Here is a 15,732-nt window from a genome sequence, read left to right on the forward strand (position 1 = left end):
AAATCCACAACAAATTTTTGAATAAGGAAGAGCAAAACCAGAATAAATATATAAGAGTGGTCCAGAATAACTGAAAGATGTACAAGCAGAAAAAAAGCATTAAAGGGACAGTCTAGAGAAAAGAAGAAAAACAGAGAAGTAAATGAGCTCAGCAGTTTCTAGAATTGAAAATAAATAAATAAATAAATAGATAGATAAATAAATAGAAGCCCTGATGAATTTAGCAGAAGCTATACATTCATGTGAGGAAGAAATAAAAGGATACATTGAAAAATGACTTCCAGAGGAAAGGTCTTCTCAAAAAGCAGTCTGCAGGTAGCTGAGTCAAAAGAAAACAAAACAAAAAATCCCAGAGATGGATGGCAGCATTTGAGAAGTTCTAAATACAGCTATAGAAGGCAGAAAACTTTCAGTTATTTGTCTAAATGAAATAAAAAATCATGTGAAAAATGATTTCTTACTTTAAAATCCTTTGAAATGCATGTTGTTTTTTTCTTTGAACAATGAAAAACAAACAAAAAAAAGTTGGCTTAACCTCAGATTCAAGTTTGATTTTTAAACTGATTCAAAAAGTATCTGAAAGTAGATTCAGTACTTTTAAAGAAAAATACTATGAATAAAGTATAGAAACACCATAAGAGGTCCAAAAGCTGTAAATATGGTGTGAGATGAGAAAAAAAAAAAAAAAAAAAAAAAAAAATTACTTTCTTACCCAGAAATTTACTTCTTCTTACCCAGAAGAGAAGTTATTGCTGGAATTTCACCAAAATCTATAATAATTTTAAGCCTCAGAAAATGACATCTTCATGTGAGTAAGCAGTTCTCTGAAGCCAGAATGAAACATATATTTACTATGAGAACACAAAACATTTTTCATCCCTACAATTTAAGAAATTAACTCTGACACACATTATATTATCCATGAAGAAAAAGTTAGACACGGATTTATAACCAAAGTTATTTGCACTGAAAAAAAAATACCAGGGAAAAAATAAATAAATAAATAAATAAAAGCTTCAGAAGTGGGCACTGTGTCTTGGTGTCACTAATGTCACTAACATTCCCCTCCCAGGGGGCCAATAAATTAACAGCATCTTTCTTCAGCAGAAGGCATACAACAAGAGTCGTAATTGTTGCTCAAGGCAGCATCCCCAAAGAACAATGTGATACTGAATAGCTTGAAACTTGGCACCAGCTTGTCAGTTATGTGTGGCTACTTATCTTTTATGGTTTAGTAATTGGAGAAGACTCTCAAGGCAGCAGCATTTCTAGTAAGCAGTGTGTCTGAGGGTAAGGAAGAACACAGTTTCCCATGTGTGAATGGAATAACATATTGAGCTCTTTCCCACTATCTTTCCCCTCTCTCATTCAATTTCCTCATTCAATTTCCAACACATAAGCAATCTTTAGCTCATTCAGTCACTAAATCCTGATGAATGCTCTCAAGAATTTGATACCAAATTTCCTTTTGAAAATTGTTTTGGATCCTTTGAAAATCCAGGATACCATTTCTGATAAATGGTACTATTCTTGTGAAGAGCAGGCTTTACTCTATAATAAATCACATATGCTTCTGATACCCCCTTTAAGATCTATGTCATGGTCAATATCTTATGCCAGAGTTCACCAGCCTGCAATTGTCCTGGAGTATTACACTTGGCAACAATTTAATAGTTCTCAGTCTTATATTATTGTCTTACACTGGAGTTCTGACTTTTCAGAAAATAAAGTATAAGAACAACATTTGATCTCTCCCTCTCCTAACTCACCCACTCTTCCTAAAAACAATCTTTTTTCATTATATTTGGCCACTGAATTTTGCCTGCGAGAGCCCTGGTTATGCACATGAGGGCACTGCATTACAGAGAAGACCAGAAGTGGCTCAACAAAGCCTGAGTGGCTAGAGCTTCAGTTTTCAGTCTGAGTTTAAATTTTTCAGTAGCTTCGTGATAAAAATTGTTTTCAAATGAGGATGAAATGATAAAAATTAAACAGAATTGAACATCATCTCTGACTCTTTTTTTTTTTTTTTTTTTTTTGACAGTGTCACACTGTCAAAAGAGCAGCCCCCAGTTTGAAACAGATATATACTGCATGTGTGAATCTTAGCAGAACCACAGTTATTAGTGTGTTCAATAAGCTCTTCTTAAAGGCACCAAAAGGGAAGAAATAAAAAGGTACGTTATTCAACCTCATTTTAATAGAAGTCTCATTATGCCCCCAATAAATGCCACACAATAATCTAGAAATATAAATTGGTTTAGATTTGTATTTTTAATCCTGCCAGTGTGGCTAAGAATTCACCCTAACTATAAATATTTAATGGAGGAAAACCCCACTATTCCAAACAGAATATCAATAATGGAAACAAGAAAAAGAAAAGGTTGGGATCTGAATTCTAGTATCTGATACTATAAATTCTTTTATTTTCTCACATGAAACCATAAACTAATGCAAAAATAACCATTACTCTTACCGACTAGGTTGTTTGAATCAATACAAAGATTTTTGCTGAGTTCACTGAAGCCATATTATCAATACACTTAAGAATTGAACATCTGCCCAAGTATCCAACTAGCTGTATTTATATATTTTATAACACTAAATGGTCTACTGGTTAGAACAAACCCTTTCCAGGATTACAGGGCTTCATTGTTTCTAACAAGAACAAAGGGCTCAGTTTTACAGGATGCTCTGTATTTTCAATTACTATTCAACTGGGATTGATGTGTGGATAAGGAAAAGTGGTGTAGGTGGAGATATATGTATATGCAACCCCTGACAAATAAAGAAGAACTTTCCTAAATGTTCTTTTTACCACAATTCCTACAGAAATTATATGTATTATATGTAGTTAGCTGAGTGACTAAACAGAACATTTTCCTTGAAAATCCTAAAGATCTAAAGTGAAGACCTAGCTCCAATGAAAGTAATTGCAAAGCATCACAACTTCAATTATAGCTTCGGCATAAATGAAACGTTGTTAAAATTGTATGGTGTCCCAGAAGGCAGCTATTTGAAAACACAAAGCAGACTACTTTGCTGCTGTCATATTTTTTTTAAGTAATGTTGAACACAGTTCACTTTATCCAGGCATAACTCATAGAGAATGAACCTTTGCTGAAATGAGGTCCACAGTCAGTGTTTTCCAGCCTTCATTCTGTTGCCGTAGAATCATAGAATCATTAAGGATGAAAAAGACCTCCAAGATCATCTGGTCCATGACCTGTGTCATAGGAGATTAATGAGATAAAAATGAAAAGCTAATTGCAAGAAACTACTTTCATTGCAAACTTTGCAAATAAATTTCATGAAAAAGATGAAGTCAGTTAGGTACGAGTAGAATAAGTTTTAAGCTTTTCCCCTGGGAAAGAACTCTCCTTTTTCTGAGGTGTATGGTGTCCTCTGGTGGTTCCTGTCTTCAGACAAAAATATAACAGCAGCCATATTTAAAATATATATATTTGTTGTGTTGGTTTATTTCAAACATATTGTGTGAGGCTAAATGACATATTTATTAGCTCTTTATATAAGTAACAGCACTTAAGTGCCAGACACCATTAATATTCTGGAAAGAAAGCTGCCAATATAAAAGAAATATGATTAAATATATAGAGATTTAGCTATCCAAGATACACATAAATCAGAGATAGGCTTGAGTCCAACCACTTAATTTAACAATTCTTATAAAAAGATAAGAAGATTGGGTTCAGATCCAAAGTTTTTAGTTCCAAAACATCTGCACTCCAAATGGCTATGTGACATTAATTCATTTTATCTCATTGCAATGTAGAAAATAAGAGTTGAATAGAAAAAAAAAAAAATGCTGGTGCTATGCTCCCAAGTCCAAAGTTTAAAAACAAAAATTTCCCTGAGGCCTCACCAACCCTAGAGGTGCATAAGATTTGTGGGAGCTGTAAGCTCTATAATACAGTTCTTTAGGATTGGTGGGCAGGCCTACAGTCACCTGACTCCTGTGGTGTTGAGCAGTAGAAGAGTATTACCGATTGTGTAAGGATATATAAACTAGGTGTTCTTTTACCTTGCTTACCTGAAAGAAAAGAAGTTCACTGAGTGCATTTTCCAAAATGGACTTTATGTAAAATGTAGGGGAACTTTACTTATAGTTTCCTCCTTTTACCTCTTACTGCAATTGAACACAAGGTGACCTTTTTGGCAATTGTGAGAAGTCAAAGAAGGGAGAAGAAAAACATGCATCACCTTCCCCCTTTGCCTGCAAGTATTCCGAATACTATCACTCAGCTTCCACAAGTGACCAAAAGCCCAGACTATCTTCTGTTGTGATGTGTTCCCTGTCTTTTCTGACAGATCTGTAACTGAAATTCACCCTGGATGCCAGAACTGGTGTCAGAAAGGCAGTCTGCAGTCTGTCAGAAAGTAACACTGACTGTCATAGCTCCTATGGTCCATTGTGGACTTAGGACACAATGACATTCATGTATTTCTAAAGCACTGTAACATAAATACGTCAAAGTGCCCAAATTACAGCACTACTAACATTTTTAGTGTTGATGGTAGTTCACCTCAAACTGGGAGGAAACCTTACAGTGCTAAAGTGACCTTTACCTGGACCAGTTTAAGACAGCTTCAAAACAGTCATTTATAGTGGAGCCAGTCACTCTGGGAACCCACAGTGACCAACAGAGGGAAACAGGTGATCTTAGGGAAGGGTTTGTCTGACCAGCTAGAGACATCTTCCTAAGGATAAGCTGAACAGTATATCAGTGCAAGTGTTCAGTTAATTTAACTATTATTCAGCAATTTTCATTTTTCATGATCAAACAGCATATGAGGCCTATAGGAACAGACTACAGAGACAGTTAGGCTATGGACATATTAATAAATTCCCACAAACCTCTTAACTTCTGTGTAGTTGGCACCTTCGCAGGCTTAAAAGTAAGTATTGATATTTTATTGATGCATTACTGTGGAATCTTACTTTGGCTAATGAAAAACAAGTAATTCACCTGAAATAAAGGCATTCAGTTCTATTTCTCTGTGTGTAGATTATTATTATTATTAATAGTAATAATAATAACACTGAATCATGTAAAGTTTTCCCTAACCTCCTCTGGCAGTATAAAGAGGATTTTACACTGTCCTTTGTGGATGAGCAATTCTGAACTTGTTATAGTACATCACCTCAGATGGAGGTTTCTGTCTCAAAGGCAAAGGCAACTGAAACTATCATTCTCATCCTGTAGCTGTTTCAGTGCCCAGCACTATAAATTGATGAAAATTTCAGCATACATTATCTCCTGCAGTCATCTGTCTTACAAGCCACCTTCATTTCCTTTCATTTGCTAATGCCGAGTATTTACTGTATCAAGTATCCCCCTAGAAGGAACACATACAGGCATATTACATTACAGTATCTCATTATTTATTTATTTATTTTTACGATGACAGAAAAATGTTTTTGTTTTATGAGTTCTTGAGAGTTTCCCAATAAGAAAATAAACACATAACTGAACTCTATGATCATTATAATGCTCGACAGCAGAACAGTGAAACAAATAAGAATAGCCAAACTATGGGAACATTTTCTTCCAAAGTTAACCCTTTTGTTGAAAATTATTATTGCAATTGAAAGTATTTGTTCTGCTTCCTAGGCTTTAAAAGAGATTCCTTACTGTTTCCTGTAATTTGAAGAAAACCAATTAGTGCTTTGAAAATGATGCAATATATCCTGAACTGACAGTTGCAGTGCTTTACAAATAACTAGGCATTTGCTATGTTAGAAAAAATCTGTGATTTGTCTAAAATACCAACATTTGTGCAACTGACTAAATCTAAAAGGGGTTTGTGATGTCAGAAATATTTTCTTACTGAATATTCAGCTAGTAAAATCATATTTAATAGTTCTAATAACAATTAACACAAGTTCAAAGTGTCAGTATGGAAATTACTAAAATTTTAATTTCACAGTAGAATTGTTTCAATAATATTTAATATATTACAAATAACTGTGCAGCAACAAACAAGGAAATGAGTTGATTCAGCTGGGAAATTCTCCTGCAGAGAGGCTGATGGAATGTTATTATCAGTGCTTGCTAAGTGGCAAATATTTTTACTGGTTTTTGTTGTTGTTGTTTGTTTGTTTGTTTTTGTTTGTTTTTTTTTGTTTTCTGAAGTTTGATATTCTGGGATTGGGCTATCCCAAATATTTCTGAAAGATGTTGTTATCAGGATACAGCTGCTAATGGCAGTTCTAGAATATTGCATTTCAGAATAACCTCAGAAAGCTGCAAGCTGGCCCTCAGCAATTTCTCCTTCTATGTTTCATATCATTGTGAACTACAGACTGCCCCATTCTGGATTTTACCTTAAAACTTATGTTTCTTTTATACCTGGACAAGCAGACCTCCCTTCCCTTCCCTTCCCTTCCCTTCCCTTCCCTTCCCTTCCCTTCCCTTCCCTTCCCTTCCCTTCCCTTCCCTTCCCTTCCCTTCCCTTCCCTTCCCTTCCCTTCCCTTCCCTTCCCTTCCCTTCCCTTCCCTTCCCTTCCCTTCCCTTCCCTTCCCTTCCCTTCCCTTCCCTTCCCTTCCCTTCCCTTCCCTTCCCTTCCCTTCCCTTCCCTTCCCTTCCCTTCCCTTCCCTTCCCTTCCCTTCCCTTCCCTTCCCTTCCCTTCCCTTCCCTTCCCTTCCCTTCCTTTTGCACACTGCTATCCAAATCTATAAGACTGGATCATACAAATTCCTAGTTTAGATTTAGATTCTGGGAAATCCCTTTATCATTTGAACTTTAATATAGCTGAAGCTTTCCCTTGTTTAAAATAAAATAAAATAAAATAAAATAAAATAAAATAAAATAAAATAAAATAAAATAAAATAAAATAAAATAAAATAAAATAAAATAAAATAAAATAAAATAAAATAAAATATTGCCCGGAAGTTAAATATACCATGGATCTAAGACGTGATTTACCACTTTTTTTGTGTGCTGTATCATTACACTTCATTTTGCTTGTATCACTAAATGCAAAAAGAAAACAGAGTAAGAAAATTAACTACGATCTTCAGTGGTAAATATTTGAACCCTAGCCTACAGAATCCAAAATATAAAAATAAACAGGAACTTGTAGAACTTGGAATTTCAACAGACCTTGCCAAGGGGTCCAGAAACAGCTCCTAGTAAGTGTGTGGGTACTATGTCTTTCATAATGGATATGCATCTGTCAGAGCAATTTACTTCAAGAGTGCCCTGACTGTGTCTCTGGAAGCCTGTTGGTGGCCATGGTAGTGCCATGGTCTGAGAGCCGAAGAGAGGTCCCTGTGCTGTAAGGTGGGCAGGGCATGTGTCTGCTGCTCAGTTATATCACTCAAAAAATTAAGGCTTTTTCCATCTGAGGTTTGCTTGGTATGTATATATTCAATTATCATGATAGTTGAATATTCTTCTAAAATCGTTCCGAACACATGTACATATTCTGAATCAGTTTTTCTATAAAAACATCTTCCCAGACAAACTAAAAGTCAGGCTCCTAAACCCTGAGCACTCTGTGTTGATTATTAAAGAAATCGGTGTGCTATTGGCTGTCATGGTAAAGGAATTCTCTAGTTATTTGGAAATACATGTTTTTCCTGCATATAAATATATTTCAGATTTACACACCCATTTATGTTACCCTGCACCATGTAATAGGGGAAAGTCAGTAAATTATAAAATTATTTTGAAAAGCTAATCAGCACATGTTCAAAAACATATCATCATAGTCCCTGGTAGTGGCTAAATTGATTTCTTCTGCATATTGAGGCACGTAACTCAGAACTGCTCTCTTATAGTAGTTAGGAGACATGGAAAGTGTTTCTGGCATCCCTCACTGGAAATTCAATTATTTCTAGTGAGCTTGCTCAGAAATAATAGCTTGCTCCAAAGTGTCTGGGTGTGGCTGTTTGTACATGAACTCTGTACTTGCAAGTGTCCACAAGTAAGTGTCTGCTATCACCCGTAACACAGACCTATGAATCCAGAGACACTGAAGACTTCCATGAAAATCGATATTCCACTGTTATTTTATGTTTTAAAAGTGTAGACTTTAGAAAGTCTAAATTGGTCTTAGACCAGTTAATCCATTTTCTGTGGAGAAATCCATAACAATGCTTTATATCTTCTACAACATGCCCTGTGTAATTATTGTTTTTGCCACATCTAAAAATCTAAAAATAAAATTAAAAAAAAAAAAAAAAAAAAAAAAAGAGCTTAAAAGGTAGGGGCAGATATTTAAATAAATATCTCTGTTGAGGTTGTGGTAGTTCATATACTTTCTATTGAAGGTTGTTCTTTTGTGTTTTCTTTTCCCTTGAAAATGTTGTTAAGTCTTCAATATTAGCAGATGAAAAGACAAAACCTGTTTCTTCATTGCTTTTCACCTTATGGAACTGTAACGTGACACAAACAAGCAGGAGGTGTCAGACATCACTTAATCATGATAGGAGCACAGAGAACTTCCTGCTGGGCAGGGTAATGCCTGTTCCAGGTGTATATTAATGGAGAATCAAATGAATAGCAGTCCAGCATGTTTATTTGAATTATCTCTGGATGGATTTTCTATTAGCTATTTCTCATTTTCACAAAGTAACTTTAACACCTGTGCTGTATTACAGAGCAGAATGTATATATAAATCTTTACCAGGCATTTTAAGAGAATTGGTGCCAGGTACATTTCTAAGACAATGTCATTTCCACAACTTTTAACAGAAGAACATTGCCTCAGGTATCTGTGTACTATGGCCCACCCAGCTAGCACCGTATCACAGCCTGTGTTAAATTGTTTATAATACAAATGAAGCTGGGAAAAAACAGTTATATCTCTATCATCCACCACAAGCTGGAGTGCAAGGAAAATCCCATCAAGCCCACTCGTACCTGTGATAGATATATCACTTTGAAACAACAGAATGTACTCCTGTTGCACATTGTCACTTTCACTGGTTTCACTACTGCAACACATGGTTGTTGTAGTAGCTATCACACTATCACAGTAGAAGCTGCCACAGGGAAGCAACAGCTTGTGCCAAGCAATTCTTGTATATTACCATACTTGTCAGATAAAGACCAAAGTTCATAAACTGTGAACTTCACGATTATTATATTTTAGGGAAAATACTTTTGCAGAGTTGCTGGTGCAGTCTTGTGAGAGTTGTGTTGCTGACACTTCCAATTCAGCAAGCTTAGAAAGGAAATGTAATTTTAGAATTTAACTTAAGGAAAACCTTTGATTTATTATTATTTAATTTAAGTTTGACAGGATCCACTTTGGGAAGAAAGCACATAGGTTCCATATTTAGATAGGATATATATACATGTATGTGCATGTGTTTATATTTGTATACATATATAATTACATTAATCTAGAATCTACCTCTGCTATAAGGAATGCAGCTGGGTTTTCAAATATGCTGACAGATAAGGCAAACCTATTATACTGTGTAGTTCAATCGTTCAAAATACAACTCTTTTTTTACACTGTGTTCAGTGTTATGCAACCTAAACAACAGTATGCTTCCTTTATGTAAGACATTTTTGAATGTTGGTATTGACAACATGCTGATTTCTTCTCTCTCTATTTTATTTTTTTTAATGACATAATGACATTTAGGAGTTATAGGTCCCTCTTTTTTTTTTTTTTTTTTTTTATCAGTTCAAAAGGAAAACCAAATCCCTCCTGACATATTGCCATTTGAAAGCTGCAAAAGATTTTATGAGCCTTGAGCATTGATATGCCACAACTGGTGGTATACAACACCTCCACACAGTAGTGACAACCTCATTCTATCACTGTCTGAGAGGATGAAGAACAATGAAGATCACTTTATTCTTCACAAAGTAAAACAAAAAATATTTCTGAAAAAAATATAAAAAATATACTTCAATAACAAAATACAATTCAACATCCTTTATTTTCTTTTTTTTTTTTTCCTTTTTTTTTTCTTTATTCCTACTTAGTCAATTTTTATTGCACAGTCTATATACTGTAAAGTGCCAGATATGTCAGACAACCTTATAGCAGCCCAGAAGATTGTTGAAAGCAGAAGCCTGTGATGAAGAAGTGAAATCACCTTTCTACGTTAATTCTCATCCGAGCACTGCTTAGGCTTACTCTAGCCTAACTCATTAATTTGCACAATGTGCATCTCTGGCTTTCCTTACAGATGCCCCTATCTGTAGGGAATTGAAATGCCTAATGTCTGTTTACAGTTTTGTGTTAAGTTTAATCCAGGTTCATCAAGATCTATTTTGTGAATTCACAGACTGCACTAAAAGAACGCTTTGTCCTCTTTCCAGAAGACAGACTCCAATACATTTAGCATGCCGCCAGATAGCCAGACATATCATGAAATAATAGCAAGTTGTGCTGGAGAGACCGCCAGGTCATCCTGAGAACCCTCTGCTTCCTTCAGCAACATTATCAACTTCTTACACCTTCATTGTTTCTGCATAACTTCTTAAACCTAGAAACTCCTCAGCCTTCCTTGGTGATCTACCCCAGTGCTCTAAAAGCTCTCTGTAATATTCACGAGGCTTGTAAAGACATGGGAATGATCTAAAATAATTATTGGCAGGTATGAAAGGTAACAGGGAAACTGACATGCAGGCACAGCCAAATGTTTGCCATTAATATGAGTAAGGCTTGGAAATTGCATGCCTTTTCTCAGACCCTCTCCTTTGCCATTTTTTGTATAGACACAAGAAAAGCCAGCTGGAACATCTTGCAACTTTGTACAGAAGATCATCTTACAAAATAGTGATCTGTCAGACCTCTGCCAGAAAGGCAGACCTCTGCTAGGTTTTCTTGTTCCAAGTCATCACCATGTAACAGGTTTCAGAGAAAGATGAAATTCACAAGCAAAAATTTATTCCTGAATATTAATTAAATAATTTTAATGAAATTCCTGAGGCTGAGGTGAAAATAGCTTGAGGTTTCTGACATAAAAAGTAAAAACAAAAAGTAGAATGCTCATAAATAAAGCAAGACTTAGAACAACAAATGGATTAATTAAGTCAGGTAATATATTCTCCCCTTTGAACTAGTTAACTGTGCACTTGCAGCCAAAGTTGGAAGAGAAAGTGACAAGCATGATCACAAATAAAAAGGAGAAACAAGAAATACAGCATAAATAAATGAACAACTGCTGCTGCATCAATTTTCCTCAGTCCAGGCACTGAGTCCAAACCGGAATCCAGATTGGAAAAGAAATCAGAAAGCCAACTAGTCATTAAAAGAGAAGGGAGATACCTTAAATTCATGTTGTTCATTAGAAATTTACTTTAACTGTTTCATAATCATACAATATATAGTCTGAATTAGACAGTGAAAGTAACTCTGTTGTTTGCTGGTGATCTTCACAAACCAACTCTGCAAAGGCCATTTACTGAATGATTTCTTTAGCAGATTTGTATTCAGTTCTGAGGCTGAAAGTGTGACTACTGGCTTCTGGTGTTTTCTGTTTCTTTTCTTCTATTTCTTTCTTTTGCAATGTGTTGAAGATTTTCTGAGTTTCCATATTTCTCCTGTTTATGTATAGGATCGTTCAATTCAGAAATTTAGTAACAGGACAAAATTTGCCTGAAAAATCAATTTTCTGGTATGTCTTTTTTTTTTTTTTTTTTTTTCTTAATACAGAAATCAAAAGATTTTTTCCGTCAGCAGTAATTTATTAGAGAAAAAAAATATTGTCTCGTGGTTCTGTAATCTTACTGTTTTTTTTTTTTTTTTTTTTTTCTAAGTAAAACCTGAAATATGTTTACTGTCCTAAAAATAGTTTGCTTTTTTTTTTTTTTACAAGTCAAGTTCATGATATCACCTTGTCATAGAATTAAGTCTGAGCTGCAAACATAATTATATAATTATAGATCCAAAATATATAAAAGTGTATTTTTAGCTGATTTGTTTCATTCGTTTTGTTTTCATATAGATACCAAATCCATATGGAAACCTTTCCAGAGGTTAACATCTCTAAATGCCAAGCTAAGTTATTCAGTTACTTGCTGTGTTTTGGATGTTAGCGGTCTTCATTTACTATACGTGAACTCAAGAGTCCTATGCTCAAATCTTAGTCAAGTAAAAAGATGCAAATGTCACTTTAATATACCATCTTACACTTGCAGATCACGTTTTTGCATCTGCAGATATAGACATATACATTTGGAAATTAAAAAATTTTCCCTTTTATATCTTTTCAGTAAAAATCAAAAACACTAAGTACCACTATTAATTAGAAAGAGAGGAAGTAGGATTTAATAGGGAAAAAAAAATGCAAGCAAGTAACAGAGAATAATCTTTTTGGTAGTTTAGAATTTGTGTGTAGAAAATTGCTAGAAAGACATGATGCTAGAAATAATATTTTGTCCTCAGTACTCATGGCTCAACAAGGCAATCAGTTTCTTACTAAGCAGCTTTCTCCTCACAAACAAATTCCAGATCTCTTAAGATGTAGTAGAGTGTCACTGACTCAACACATAGAACTGCTGGAACAACACAAAATCACTAAGAAAAATGGTCCACATTAGTTCTCCCCATGTTTGTAAGAGGATTCAGTATAGGCACATGATTTTCATTTGTCAGCTATATGAATATGGTTCCCATAGTTTGAAGGCTCAGTCCACTTGGCAAATCACTGGCTATTTGGGTGTTGCCATTTCTCCATATATTATAAACTTTTTTATGTGAAAATATCCAAAACTTTACAAGCAAAGACTGATTATTTATAAGAATCAGTGGTGATATCTTTTCCAGACAGATAATTCATCAACATGCCTAAACTTTCCGGGAAAATTTAAACTGTCCAGTTTAAGATCAAACCAGATGCTTTCTGTTTTTCCAGAAGCTTTTTTTTTTTTTTTTAATACCTTTTCAAGAGAGTGTTTACTCATCATCTACATCATCTACTTTCACTACATTCATTGCATTTTTATAGAAACTGAACAAATTTCAACAAATGTAGAAAAATCTGTGGTGTATGTACCTGAATTTAACTAAGTCCTTTGATTAACTAAGTCCTTTGATATTTTGTTCTTTTGTTGGCTGCATCAATCTTGCTCTGTCAATTAACTGACCACAGAGCCCATGACCACTTGCTAAATAATACGGAAGTTTGTCACAGCTGCCCTCTTCACCCATTTAGTCCTTCAAATCTTTTTTTTTTCTTTTTTTTTTGGTACTTGGTCTTCCTATGTTCTTTCATAAATTTATAAGCTTTCTTTTTAGGTTTCCTCCTATGTAGCAAATTAATTAGAAATAATCTCTAAAAAAAAATTAAAAATGTTTTCTGCTATTATGATTTCTGATAAATAACATCTATTTTGATAAAAAAAAAAAAAAAAAAAAAAAAACTAAAAGTTTGATACCTTTTAGTAGTCTGGGGATGCTTCTGTGATATCTCTTTAATTAATCTATTACAAAATATAATTCTTCATGAATTCGTAATCCTGAAAAGGGATGCTTTTTACAAAGAGAATTCTGATGTATTTACATTTCAGCTGCATTGATAATCAACTGAGACATAACCCAGTGAAAAAAGTTGTGAGATTTCTTTTCAAAAGACTACAGAAAGAGGATTGCTTACTGGATAGCACATTTGGATGCTTTTGTGTGTTAAAGGTTTCCTGTTGTAGTTCTCATCTTTGCAATAGGCCTGGAAACCACTAACACTGTCATAGAAAACTTAACCCACAATGACAGCCCATAAACTGTCCTGCAGTATCTAGGGCTATTTTTCAACATCTGTGTGTGAACATTCCTTTTTCCTCTTTTTTTTCTTTTCTGCCTGAATTTATAATTTCTTCATAAAAGTTATAGCAGAGCACAAAAGCACAGACATACACTGGAAACTGATAATGTGGTTTCCTACACTAAAAAAAAGGCAAAACCCATATGATAATCTTGGCTATTTATCATCATAGGCTAGGCAATATACTTCATCTAGTAACTTCTGCACTGAGCTTATAAAGTTTGTCTTTTAAATGTTAACTGGTGTCAGTGAGTTAACAATAAATATAATCAGCCTTCAGTTATCATTCTGAATGATCTGAATATCATCATTCAGTTATTTTTAATGTGAATTCAGACAGACAATCCCACTAACCAAAAAAACAAACAAATGAAACACTGAAAAATGGTTATATAAACAATTAATAATAGTCACGTATTTACAGGATATAACAAAAGACAGGCCAGGTATCTGTCAGGAGAAGGTAATGCCATACTAAAAGAGTGTTGTTTTTTTTTTGTTGTTGTTCATTTTTTGTTTTTTCTTTTTTTTTTTTTTTTTTATTTGGCAATGGAAGAGTTAAGCGTTTGAAGGGTTAAAAAAAAGAGCAATGGAATTGCATTGAAATCAACAATGTGCATCTGTAGGAACTTTGCTTATGCAACCTTAATGAAATTATTGTGTCCAAAGGTCTTTTTAATAAAATACCTCACGTAGGGTTTAATTGTGTCTTCAAGATTTTAGCTGCTGTATATCTAATACTTCACATAGCTATGCTTAGAAGAGATGAAAACAGATAACTTTAGACTTCTAAAATGTTCAACAAAGGTTCTAGGATGAAAAAAGGTTTTTTGTTTTTCCTCAACTTTCAAAAAAAGGAAGACTACTGAAATCCAGTTATGTATGGCTGTGTCCCTGGGATGAATGCCAACCAGTGGCTCTGTCTCTTATCTTCTCCTTTGACTTCTAGGGCTTTGAATTTGGTCTGTGAAAGGTTAGTAGGAAACCAAGTGATATCAGTTGTATGCTTTAGTCTAGTCTATCATTTATTTTCCCTCAAAAATACTGCCTCTGAATCATACCTGGTTTCTCACACTGCCATGGTGGTCCTAGGCTGGAACAGAAAAATGATAAGTTATGTTCTCATTTTATTTTGGCCTACTTCCCTGCTCTTAGCAATGAGTTAGGCAAAAACTCCAACATCTGTATCCTTTATCCTTTCCCCATATACTTTCTGAGATATTGATCCTTCTAAAAACAGAGAAGGAGAAAAGAAAAATCTTGGTTTAAAATTTTGAGGATCAACAAACCATCTCCAGTCCATTGTAATAAATTATTTAAATGCTAAAACTTCTTCAGGGTATAAAATGTGTTGCTGAAGAAAGCCAATATGCAAAAATTTCAAGAAATGGTCTGTAAAGCAAAGCATAAAAATAATTTTAAACTAAGTAAGTTCCAAATAGCAAAACTGTCATAAAGTCTGTCTATCTACAACCCTTTTTAACCTGGAATACAAAACTTTAGTTTTTCCTGAAGAATAAAAAATCAGCAAAATTTTATTTAATCTGATTTCAGCATAAATGCTGTTGATCCTTAACCACACACATAAGAGCAGCTGAAACTGTTATACAGCTTTACATAGAAAAACATTAGTGTTTTTGTGTGTTTCTATGAACATCTGCCCTGAGGTAGGCCTACAGGTCTGGCCATGGACAAATAAGTTTGGGAGAAAAATTGTTCTGCCTGTACTGTAGGAATATGGTGTGCTTTCAGGAGAAACTAAGGTAGACATGGGATTGCTACATCCTATCTTCTTAAATTTCCTAATATCCAATTGCCACAAGCAACTCGAATAATACAAAAAAAAAAAAAAAAAAGAAAAAAAAAAAAAAAGTAACATAAAACATGTAAACTGGTCTAGAAGAACAGGGAAAGAGACAGGGAATAAGTGTTTGCATCAGTGGTGGCATGAAGCTCTAAGTTGAAGCTGGTCTGAGC

Source organism: Aythya ferina (genome assembly GCF_964211825.1).
Source record: "Aythya ferina genome assembly, chromosome: 1".
Classification (NCBI taxonomy): Eukaryota; Metazoa; Chordata; class Aves; order Anseriformes; family Anatidae; genus Aythya; species Aythya ferina.